The sequence below is a fragment of the Phalacrocorax carbo genome, chromosome 1, assembly GCF_963921805.1.
Source record: "Phalacrocorax carbo chromosome 1, bPhaCar2.1, whole genome shotgun sequence".
NCBI lineage: Eukaryota > Metazoa > Chordata > Aves > Suliformes > Phalacrocoracidae > Phalacrocorax > Phalacrocorax carbo.
In genome coordinates this window covers 167,033,930-167,047,524 of record NC_087513.1, presented here as the reverse complement: position 1 = coordinate 167,047,524, position 13,595 = coordinate 167,033,930, and positions in this window count along the sequence as shown.

The window sequence follows — 13,595 nt, the reverse complement described above, 5'->3', positions numbered from 1 at the left end:
TGAGTCTAATGCAGATACAAATAAAAATACAGAGAAATTACGTCTTCGTGTTTCCATGTTATGACTTCAGCTGCCTTCCAGTTAAGTTTTTAATTACACCTATAGCCCTAGGCATTGCACAACACAGCAGCTGGAGGAATGAATCATGAGATCACAGAGCACGGCTATGGCATTACTTGTTAGTTGACTTTAAACAGAAGGCATTTATGTGGGCATGAAAGTTGTTATTGTCATAAGAATCAGCAGGATTATCTGAAGGCCCCTTTAAAAAATTATTGTGTCTGTAATGGGTTAAGTGTTACAAGAAAGGGTTATAGAAATCAGCACGTTTGGGATACATCTTGAATATTAAAGGACAGTCTGTTTAGGGGAAAAAAATCAACCCAAATATGTCACATCTCTTTTGCATTTTTCTTATCTTGGCTCTTATTAACAAAGACGTTTTTATGGAAGCAGAGGTTTATTTCATAAGAATTCATCTGCTGCTTCTGTTTATTCCTCCAACTGAAGCCATAGCCCTCTGACATCATGGTCGTTGTCATGACACCTCATCTTGATGTCATAGAAGTAACTCCAAGTAGACACAAACAAAAGAAGAGATTGCTTTTAATTAAAGCTTGTATCCTTCTCCCTACATTAAAAAAAAAAAAAAAAAAATCCACCAAATATATATGTTGCAGTAGTGGGAACATTCATTTATTAGAAAAACTAGCAAGAGTTTTCTTGGTATATGTATCCAATTTTCTGCTCTCTTCCATTGTGACTCAAACTGCAGAGAAGTTAGAACAGATCTTGTGTATTTAATGTTAGCAGTTTCTGCAGTTACCTAAATTAGATTTTGCTCCAAATATACGTTGCTGCAATATACAATGTTGCAATATACAAATATATTGTACCTATTCTCTCATTAAAAAGAAGGTAACCTGATGTCTATTAGAAGCAAGAAGGATTATATTTCCTACTGAACACTTTAAAACAGTGTTTTACAGGAAAGGATACATTCCGCCCATGGAATTACATATGTAAAAAATATTTCAAATTATATTCTAACAACAGGAAGGCAGGCAGGCAGGCAGGCAGGCAGGCAGGCAGGCAGGCAGGCAGGCAGGCAGGCAGGAAGGAAGGAAGGAAGGAAGGAAGGAAGGAAGGAAGGAAGGAAGGAAGGAAGGAAGGAAGGAAGGAAGGAAGGAAGGAAGGAAGGAAGGAAGGAAGGAAGGAAGGAAGGAAGGAAGGAAGGAATAGAATTCCCATAACAGAGAAGACTGATCTGAACTTCCCCTCTTCTACTTAAATGTCCACATCACCTGTTCAGATCACAGCATCACAGAATCACAGAATAGTAGGGGTTGGATCAGACCTCTGGGGATCATCCTGTCCAACCCCACTGCTTGAGCAGGCACACCTAGAGCAGGGGGCACAGGGCAGCATCCAGGCGGGTTTTGAATATTTCCACGGAAGGAGACTCCACAACCTCCCTGGGCAGCCTGTGCCACTGCTCTGGCACCCTCACAGGAAAGAAGTTTTTTTCTCATGTTTAAGTGGAACTTTCTGGGTCCTAATGTGTACCCAATGCCTCTTGTCTTGTCCTTGGGCACCACTGAAAAAAGTCCCACGCCTTTTAATGCACCCCAGGATATCATTGGCCTTCTTGGCCACAAGGGCACATGGTTGGCTCATGGTCAGCTTGTTGTCCACCAGCACTCCAAGGTCCTCCTCAATAGAGCTGCTTTCCAGTAGTTCAGCCCCCAGCCTGTACTGGTGCATGGGGTTGTTCTTCCCTGGAGGTGCAGGACCTTGCACTTGCTCTTGTTGAATTTCATCAGTTTCCCCTCAGCCCAGCTCTCCAGCCTGTCCAGGTCTCACTGGATGGCAGCACAGCCTTCTGGTGTATGAGCCACTCCTCCCAGCTTCGTATCATCAGTGAACTTGCTGAGGGTACACTCTGTCCCATCATCCAGGTCATTGATGAATATGTTGAACACAACTGGACCCAGCACAGACCCCTGGGGAGCACCACTAGTGACAGGCCTCCAACCAGACTCTGCTCTGTTGATCATGACCCTCTGAGTTCTGTTGTTGAGCCAGTTCTCTGTCCACCTCACTGTCCACTCATCCAACCCACACTTCCTTAGCTTGCCTACGAGGATGCTATGGGAGACAGTGTCAAATGCCTTACTGAGGTCAAGACAGACAACATCCACTGCTCTCCCTTCATTGACCCAGCCAGTCATGCCATCATAGAAGGCTGTCAGGTTGGTCAAGAATGACCTCCCCTTGGTGAATCCATGTTGACTATTTCTGATCACCTTCTTGTCCTCTACATGCCTGGAGATGACCTCCAGGATGAACTGCTCCATCACCTTTCTGGGAATGGAGGTGAGGCTGACTGGCCTATAGTTCCCCAGGTCCTCCTTCTTGCCCTTTTTGAAGATTGGAGTGACATTTGCTGTCCTCCAGTCCTTGGGCACCTCTCCTGTCCTCCAGGACCTTTCAAAGATTATGTAGAGTGGCTTGTAAAGAACATACACCAGGTCCTTCAGCGCTCATGGGTGCATCCCATCAGGGCCCATGAATTTGTGAGTTGTCTGGTATTCAAAACTAAAACCAAAAAGAAATCACATCTGTAATCTCAAACTATTTTACAAAGGAAGAGGTTTCCCGGTTGAACTTATACTTTTACCTGTCGGAAATCCAAAGTAGCTGATAACTCTTACATATCACTTATTATAGCACAGGCCTCTCATAACACAGTTCAATAATCAGATAGCCACTTTGATTAAAAAATTTGTTTCATATTTAATTTATAGCAGGAATTTTTAAATCTATTTCAAATATTTGTTGTTTTTTGTTATCTGTTTAAAGTTATTAAATTATTTAAAAACAAATACAATATTTTTAGAAAAAAATACTAATATCTTTAAGGTGAAAAAAAATCATTGCAGAATTTGTAGAATATACTGCAATAAGAAACACTCTTCTAAATGTGGTCAGCAGTCTGGAGATGATGGCAGAATTTTATCTTATACTGCAGTGTCCAGAACAAACAGAAAGACCTTAAAAGTGGGTAACCAATTAATATAATTAACAGGATCCTAGATCAAGTACTAAAATGCAGCTGTCTTTAATGACAACAAGGTAACATGTAGATATGCAGCAGTACAGTACAGAGTATGAGAGTGATCAGTTCTGTATAGCAGATTCTGAAGCAGTGTAACTACTTATTTTTGTTGTAGCCTTATGAAGCCTTACTTCAAAGACAGCTCTGGTTATGCTATCAGTTGTGGGAAGCTTCATGTAATTGTTGTTCCACAATTCTTTTATCACTGATTAATCATTAATGTGTGCAGCCCTGGGTCCTCTAGTACTGTCTTGTTCCTGTGTTTTTAAGGCAGCTGCTATTTTACACTGTCAGTGGCTGTCAGTAAGAAAGATGCCCAGAGCAAACTAAAAGTTAATTAATTCTATGTAAATAAGGGGTCTCTTATCAATTTGATACTAATAAAACTCTCAATTTAAACTATTTAACAAGTCTTTATCAGTATCAGTGTTGTGGGTTAACCTAGGCCCAATAAAATGTTTTTGAAAATTATATAAGAAAATTCTTAAAAATTGTGTTTAAACACTAGAAGCAATACATCTACTGTAACATGTTGCACATCCTTTACTACCTTACATACCACTTTGGTTAATCCTGAGGTTGGTACCTAGCCTGCATACCATTCTCTCATACAGACCTTTTTCCATCTTGCCATAGATACTGAGCAGGGTGCAGTGCTCTCCACCATGACGGATTGTCTGTAATGTAACCCACTTTATTTATTTACCTATTTATTTTGTGATTTTAGTTTTGAACAACTCTGATCAGAGCTGCAGTCAGAACACAAATGACCTTGTTTGTCCCTGAAGTGACCCCACATGTGGTCAGTCAACGCTGGGCCCAGGTGTGTGCACAGAGGACTAGGGCTATGTGCTCTGAGGCAACAGGATGCACATGTGTTCCTGTTGGGTCAAAGTGTCCTGGTTGCTGTGGTGATGAGGTTTCAGTGGTTAAACTGTCCTGCTTGGTTGCCATGGTGGTTAAACTGTCCTAGTTGCCATGGTGGCTAAAACTGTCCTACCAACAATGTTGAGACAAGTTTCTAGTCCCTTACACCAGGCTGGGAGCAAGGGGAGGTGTTAGTTGCAATGTTAAAACTATAACCTGGCCCAAAGGGACCTGGGTGGAGATTGTAATGGTTCTGCCTTTAAATTGATGAAAACTGTGATTTGAGTTGCATGTTATAGGAATTGCTACAGCAGGAACCACCCGAACCAATGGAGGACAAGCCTTACAAGATGCAGTACAAGCGCAGCAGTGACCTGACCTGAGCTGGCTTTGGTGCCCAGTAACTCCACACAGCACACCACCTCTCCTGTCCTGAGTGACCACCAGAACAGATGGAGCCCAAACTCATGCACTAAATGAACTCAATGGACATTTTGTGGACATTTGTGGATGCTCTACAGACATTTTACAGGGATGGTCCATAGACTAAGGGAATGATAAATGATATCTCTGCATTATGTCAAAGGATGGGAAGGGTGGCGGTGGTTAATGAGATTATATTGGATAGTGAGAGACCTGAGCATTACATAAATTGTATGAAATAAGGGGTGGATACTGTCCTGGTTTCAGTTAATTTTCTTCATAGTAGCTAGTAAGGGGATGTGTTTTGGATTTGTGCTGGAAACAGCGGTGATAATGTGGAGATGTTTTAGTTGTTGCTAAGTAGCGCTTACACTGGTCAAGGACTTTTTCAGCTCCTCATGCTCTGCTGGGTGCGCAAGAAGCTGGGAGGTGACACAGCCGGGACAGCTGACCAATGGGATATTCTATACCATATGACATCATGCTCAGCATATAAAGCTGGGGGAAGAAGAAAGAAGGGACACACACACACACATTTGGAGTAATGGCATTTGTCTTCCCAAGGAACCGTGACACTTGATGGAGCCCTGTTTTCCTGGAGATGGCTGAGCACCTGCCTGCCCATGGGAAGGAGCAAATTAATTCCTTGTTTCTCTTTGATTGCACACATGGTTTTTGCTTTACCTGTTAACCTGTCTTTATCTCAACCCATGAGTTGCCTCACTTTTCCTCTTCTGACTCTCTCCCCCGTCCCACCGGTGGGGAGTAAGTGAGCAGCTGCGTGGTGCTTGGTAGCTGATTGGGGCTAAATCAAGACACCGAGGAAAGGAGACTTTTAAAAATTATTTCCATCCAAATTTAATATATGGCCAAGTACTGTTTAGAAGTATACCTGGCTTGGGATAAGAGTTTCATTAGAATATATGTATCCCTAAACATCCAAACATTTCTCAGAAACATTTTGGGTCTGTAGTGTTTCGGTTTAAATGATCACTTTGAAAAGTTAGTTCTTAGTTTGTATCATGTACTTCAACTTGGTTCCCAGACATGTGTATTCACAATAATACAGAGAACTGAGAATAATACTGAGCACTTTCTAAGCTCTTAAGAGCTCTAAAAAACCAAAACAAACCAAACAAAATTGAAAAAATACTCTGAAAATTTGACTTTTGTTTCCTTCAGCTTAAATACCCACCTTTGTTGCAGAAAATACACTTGAACTCCAAGGACTATAAATTACACTGTGTTATTGTTACATTATAAATGCAGTAAATTTTTTTGTTCAAATAATTTTAATCTTTTTTTTTGTTATAATTATTTTCTGGAGATAAAGACTGTCGACAAATTCATAACCACATAATAAATATGTATCTAAGGATTCTTCCCATATACTTTGGGTTTAAACATCAAAGATACTGAGCTCTCACAGTCCATATGTTAAAGTACAACATTCTGACCAGGTTCTTTAGATATCCCATAGGAGGAGAGTTTAAAATTTTTCTGAAGATTTTTGATGTTACAAAAGATTTTAATGTAGCAGAGTGATGCAGCAATGTAGTGTCATCACAATACAAGCACAATATAGCATTCAGCCGGATCCAACATACAGCTGTATCACAATACAAATGGGATTGCCATTACCAGTTTCTATATGCTCACCATCAAAATACTGGTTGTCCTCTGTTGCCAAAAAGGAATACATGCACTGAAGAAAGCTCAAACCCATTTCTCTCATCAAAGACCATTTTGTTGTTTTTTCAGTTTTTGTGCTTCATGTTGGGCTGTATACTTGCCCCATGCTGGTCTGGTAGCTCAGGAAGACATGGATGGTCTTTTGATTTTTTGATATTCAGGGAAAACCGTTACACATCCACTTGTTTCACCCAACTGATACAGCCAGTTGATCTGTTCAACTGATACAGCTATTTGTCTAAAACAAAAGGCCATGTTCTACTCCCCTTTGTGTTGAGGTAAGTTCAGCTTTCTTTGCAACACTCCATTATTGCCTACATTTTTCCCTGAACTCCATCAGCACATTGTCCTTACCCATCTCTGAGACTTCTTCACTCTTAGGGGTTTGTTGATTTGTCACACCATGTGTGACACCCAATATTCACCCAATATTATGTGCATTCAGAATTCATCAGAAGTCCTAAACTCAGAAGACTGTGTTTTGTTGAATACTTAAATATTGCCCAAGATCTGAATCCAGCCATCTTTATCCAAGTGGAGAAAACTCTATTTTTCTCAGTCAGATCAAGAAATCTAAAGAAAATACTGTCTGAGTCTGAGCAACACAGCTATGTCATTCCGTTGCATGAAGAAAGGGTGATCCTTAACTGACATACCTGTCAAACACCCTATTAAAGGAACTTCTAAGACTCTGCATCATAATTTTATCGGTGCAGCTTGCTTAGTTAAGAATAATAATAAATGCTATTATAAAACTCTTTTTTTTTTTTTTAAGCAGAGACTTCCCACTTTTCACTGCATTAAAAAAAATTTCCTAATGTTTTTGTAGCTCTCTTGATGTTGAAGTAATTTCATAGATGAAGTGGCTTCATGAACTACAGGAAGGAAGAACTACATTTTCTCCCTAGTAGCTCCTTTAGCTTTACATTCAAATAGTTGGGAGTTTCTGTGATAGTAATACAAATAAGTGTTTTCTGGAAAACACAAAATGTTTGTCCCCCTCTTTATACTTCAGCCCTATGGTTTTCTATAAGATTGTCCAGCATCACTTGAAAACAGAAGGAAATGGTTTCTTTATTATGTGATAGTTTCAAAAACAGCTTTTAATCAACTATTTAATTAATGCTCTTTCTGACTCACTCATGTGCTAAAGGACGAAAATCTTTGAAGTTAATCACTTAGTCTTGTAATAAGGGTAGGATAAAAGCCCTCAAACCTGGAATAATAATTCTATGAGCAGTCAAAGATTCATAAAGAAAATTTCACAAAAATGCTTTACAGCATGTTTTGGATTACTTGAAAAAAAAAATAATTCATAGGAATTTCTCTGTTTTTGAAATTTAGCTAAAGACTGACTTCTCAGTTGACTTTTTGGTGTTTGAAAGAGATAATATTATTAATGATGAAATAAAAAAGTGAATGAAAAAAGTGAGAAACAGACCATTCCAAACAAAAGGGTTCAAACCTATACCAAAATTGCTAATATAAATAAGTAATCAAGGATTGTTACCTTTGAAATAAAAGAAAAAATAAAATTATGATGTCAACACACTAAAAATAATCTAATAAATCTTATTTCTGAAACACTAAGAGAGATTAATGATTTAAGGGACGGGGGGGACCTGTTTTAGGAACTCGCTGATTTTGGTACATACGTATAGCTATGAGCAAATTCTGGCTTAAATGTATATTTATCTCAAATGTAATCTATGGAAAATTGTTGCTAAAGTAAACACTTTTAAAATGATAGCTGCAATCACTTACTACTCTGACATTTTCTACTTGTCCTTGACAAACAAAAGATGGATTTTACTCTTTTTGTGTTTGTGTCTTATTCTCTTCTTGCAGACTGCCTTAGATCTTTAACGAAAGACACCTAAGTGTATTTCCATAGAAACAACACTTCTTCGTTAGTCTAAATCTTAGATGAGACCTAATGAGAGAACTCTAAAGGCTATATGCCCTCCTTAATATATTCATACTTTTTGTTTATGAATTTTAATCTGAATCCTAAAGCATTCAAATGAAGGAGTAGGCATATGAATGACATTTTAGATTTTGCTATTGCATTTCTATTCTGGTAATTAAATATACTTTACAGTCCTTCAGGTTAATTACATGATTCATATCCTACATTCTCATAAAATAAACAGCTGAAGGATTTTTCCCAAAGTACTCTTCTATATAAAAAAAACCCACCCACAAATAAGGAAAATCACATGCCCCCAAAGGAAAAGTAAATGCAAGGGAAAATATGAGGGTAAACAGCAAACTCCATATGTAATTTTAACTACAATAACTTCAACTGCAAAATAATAGGATTTGAAATGAAAATGTGGATGAAACCCATCCAGCTGTATTCTATGTACCTGTTTGCTAAAGGCTAGTACATTCTTGGTGGATGCTCACACAGGTTCACTCTGAATCAGATGATCAACATATGTTCTTTTGTATTACTGATACAAATGTGGAAGATCTAGCTTCCTAAAGCAGAATAGCAAAAAAAAGACTTTTCACATGTAAGACAGGACAGACTGGCAGGATATTTAACATAACTCTTGCAGGAAGTAGAGGTTATTATTTCTCCATTAAACTTTAGCTTTGAGGGTTTCAAACTACCAGATAATATCCTGACTTCTTAGTCCCTGAGAAATGTCAATGACATTCAAGCAACAGACTTTTTTTAGAGTACACATATATGAAAACATGCATGTAACTATAGAGTGAGAGTCAATATGTGCAAAAGTTATATTATTTGGAATTTTACTGGACTTTTTACTTTGACACATTTTAACTGAAGGCTTTTATTTGAATTCTATATGAGATACATAAATTATTGTTGTAGAACTCTGAATAACTTTATCTGAATTTCAATCAAAATCCCCCAAAATACACATATCTATGCAAGTGGCAAGCAAACACACACACACACACACTGATCTATATCTAAAATGATCTAGCTCAAAGTTTACCTAATCACTCATGAAAAATATTAATTTTCTAAACTGAGATAATTTGAACAAAATGTACTTGAGTTCACATAAAATTAGGAGTCTTCCTCTTCAGAACTATTCAGAAACCATCTAGGCATGATTCAGCTAGAAAGATTTTCTTGAGACAAAAAACACAATATATTTTGACATTTCAGAGGCATGATAAGTGGTTCTGTAAATGTGATTAGTCCCTAATTAGATTATTTTACTTACATATGTTCTTTATGTCTTAACTAATTAGAAATGCTACTTTACAGAATACTTTATTAATACATGCTAAAGCTATTGGTATAGTAAGGTATATATCTATTTATTTATTTATTTATCTATTATGCTGAGCATTTCCTAAAGTCACAGCTGAAAAAGGATCCAATATACAGACTGGAATAATTTAGTAAAAAGGCTTTGTTATTGTGCATTGTGCAATGACAAAGAAATGGAAGGACAGAATTAGTCAATGACTGTGACTTATAAGAAGTACTGATTTCTGGCGAAGTGATCTCTCATTCACATATAACTTTCCATTTTGTACTTTTTTTTTAAGCTGGTGATTGATTCCCTCATGGTTTCCAAGATATTTGTAGCACACCATCATAGTTTGTAGTTATCCCTAATGAGTATTTAAGTGATGCTAGAGAGAATTTTTAGTACTGCCTACTCTTATGATTTCTGATGCTTCTTATTAGGATTTCCTTTTCAGTTGCTTATAACTTAACTAATTTTCCTAGCTGTCTCCCTTACCATATAGTGTTCTGAAAAAGTTTTAGCCAGAATGGTCCAAGGGCATTATTTTTCTGCTACAAATGTATAAATTAAATTGTAGAAAACGTATGCATATTATTCAGAAGCTCTTATTTTACAAAGCTTGCAATCATTACTTGAAAATTTTCAAGACTACTTGTTAATGAGGAGTTGTCATTTACAGCTCCTGTGAAAGATACCCTGATTTTGTTGACATATGCTTGGTTATTAATTAGGCAGATCTGTCTAAACTCTCAGATCTCCTGTGGGCAGGATGGACTGTGAAAGCATGTGCCTGCTGGGTAACAATGTAGATTCTCTTCTGTAATTGTGATGGCCCAGAATGGATTTTCATTGGAGCTGTTCTTTCTGACTATTGAAAGCTGCTGCATCATGAGCTACAGGGATAGATGAAAAAGCTTTCTGGTCAGTCAAAAGCCTCTTCTATCTCTAGTAGGGCTTATAGACTATGAGTGATGGAAACAGCCATTTAGAAATTTGGAATACTAAGAGAAAGAGAGGAATTCCAAGAGACAAAAAGAGTGGAGAAGCAAAGGAACACTGAAAAAAAACCAAAAAACCAACCAACCCCAAAAAAGGAAATCCACAAATTGTGGGGCTAGGATATAAACTGCGTGTGTGTGAGCATGCAGATATGTGCGTGTAGACCGAAAGAAAACAGTGTTCAGACGGTCAAAGCAATGATCGTGGGCCTCAGTGAAAGAAAATGTTGTTGAATTCACAACACATCTAGTCTGAGGTCTAGGAAAACCAGGTCCTCTGATATGATAGAAATGTTCTGGAATTCGTTTATTCTGGTTTATAAATCTTGGGTCTGAGAAGCATCACCAAGTTGAGGAGGGCCAAGGAGGATTATTAATGAAAAGGCTAAAACAGCTAGGGGGAATCTGGCTGCACACTGCTAAAGTTATCACACAGTCACAGTTAGTCAGGTCAGCAGCACCTAAACTAAAATTGTCAGGAAGTGCTAGCAGCATTTTCAAAGTCTGTTAAAAACAGTCAAGTGACAATTCCTAAAGCTTTGACTGTGAAATCAAAGTGTTTCCCTAGTTGATTATGTATGTTATAAAACATGATAATGCAGGAACTTCAAGCACCATATGTAAAGTCATGTGTCAGTGGCTTCTTTGCTGGAAAGAAAAAAAAAGGAAGAAAAGAAGAAAATAATGAACTGTAAATGAAATATATTGCATTTCAAGGTTAGCAGAACAGCCATTATTGTTCTGATACATATGCATAAATTAAATTTCAACTGATGTAGAAATTTCTACTGATGATTGAATGCTATCTATGAAAGAGCCAGCACAGTATTTGAATTCTAATTGTGTATTTCTCTTCAGTTCTGTTAGATAAAGTAGAACATAGGTTCCATCAGTTATTTTCTTGGTGTGCTTCAAACTCAGACTTGAGGCAAGTTCTTTGATCTTGCGCTAACCAATGTTAAGAAGCAGAATCAGTACAAGGGCTATGATCCCATGTTCTTCACTTAGTGGCTGTGAAATAAAATGAAAGAGAGAACTGACTGATCAATGAAATCTGTAACTGCATGGAGATAATGGAAACTCAGGCTTTACACATTCTAGTGAAAAAGAGAGAGAGAGAACTTACACTGTTAATTAAACATTTCCACTATTACAGATTTCCAGAGGTGATTGACTTATAAGAATCTGGTACCTGAAGAGTGCAATGTTGTTTGAAATTAGTGAAACAAGTAAGAAAGATGAAGAAACTCATCACATGTGTATACACACACTCAATTACATAAAGAAAAAAAGGGAGAATCCATACCTTTAAGACTTAGATGTTATTGAGAAAAATGTTTTTTCACCACACTTTCATATTTCCTAGGGTCAGTTACAGAAAAACTGAAAGATTCTAGGCCTGACAGGAGATGAATTTAAATAACTGTATTGATATTCGTCTGATTAAAAAACATATTCATATTTGTGAAACTGCATTAGAAACTGAATAAGAAAAGTTTAGAGAGCACTGCAGGAGCATCAACATTTTGGTCATATATGTAAATATATGGAACTCTTGCAATTGCTATCCTGGACATGTTATTTTAACCATTAAGTATATTGTTGAAGTTTATTTGACAATTTGAACAACAATATAAAGGAAAAAATCTTTCCAGACAATTGTTATCAAGTTTTACTTGATCTGGAATATTTACAGCGCTTAATGTTTATATGACCCTGTCATTATTTATTAGTTTGCCTCATTACACTGCAAAATTACACTGATCTTAGTATTGAAATATAACTGGAATTGTCTTCCCACAGATCCTGAATATTTCTGAGAAGTTTTGTCTAAGAAACCAGATTTTTAAAAGATAATTTTCATAAATGACTAAAAGGTGGGTAGCAAATGGGATGAAACATGAATGATTTCATTATGTAAGTATTTGTTTATGACTTCAAAGTTTACTATTTACAAACATCATATGGGTATTTAAAAGGTGTGCTTGGAAGTTAAGATATGGAAAAATTAACTTGTGTATTCATACTTAATTTTGCCTGTAATGTTTTTGCTTTATATGCCTGATAAAAATATAGTACTGATATAGTGCTACCCTTTGGGAATGGTCAAGCACTTTGTCTCAACTGATTTGTTGAATTTCATAAAATGAAATTGGGTGACATTGAAAAGTGCCTGCTATTTCTTTGACATTGGTCTAATGTTTTTCTTACATTCTTAGCTAACAGCATTTTCACATCTGTCACAAGAAAAGACAAATAGATTCTGAAATTAGGTATTATGTCCTCATTCTACATCCCAGGGCATGTACCATAGCACCAGTTTTCTCTTAAAATACCTTTTCTGTACTACAGCATTACACAGAACCAGTTTCTGACCACAGATACATACTAATGAGCACTAAGGTACTTAATGCCTTTGACAATGCACAAAAACTTGCCTAAAAATGTCATAGCTAAAAGCCAAAGTAGCGAACAGGATACTATAAGCTGTGTCAAGAGAGGTTTAGATTAGATATTAGAAAAAAAATCTTTACTGGAGGAGTGGTCAGACATTAGAACAGGCTGCCCAGAGAGGTGGTGGAGTCACCATCCCTGGAGGTGTTCAAAAACCTCGTAGACGTGGCACTTCAGGGCATGGTTTAGGAGGCATGGTGGTGTTGAGTTGATGGTTGGACTTGATGATCTTAGATGTCTTTCCAACCCTAATGATTCTATGATTCTATAATAAATCTTTCCTATAATGGACAAAAACCTTAGCTATATGATATTGTAATAAAGGAACGGTAGAATATCAACTAGGTAGGAATATAAAATAAAAACTTAGCCTTTTTAAATCAATACTAAAATAAGTTTTTGGAAGAGAAGTCACTGGAATCTTTCTTTTTTATTTACTAGAACTAAGCTTTGTATTAGTAAGTCTAGCCTTAAAACAAAAAACAACAGAAGAGTCATAAGAGTAATTTATTTAAAGATGTAAAAAATTTAATTATCTTCCCAAAACAGCATATACAATACCTGTTATATAACCTCTGCAGAGTAATTATTCAGCACAACACGGTACAGAAGCCTAAGAAAGTTTTTTGACAGCCTTCCTACTCTTTCTGTCCACAAGTGTGATTAAAAAAAAAAAAAGAAGAAAAGAGAGAGGGAAGAAAAATTACTCTCCTCTTCTGGCATGGTAACATTATTAATGGTTTTATTTTTTGTCTAACTACCCAAAATGCTGCACCTTTAAACAGTAACATAGTGAAAGCATAG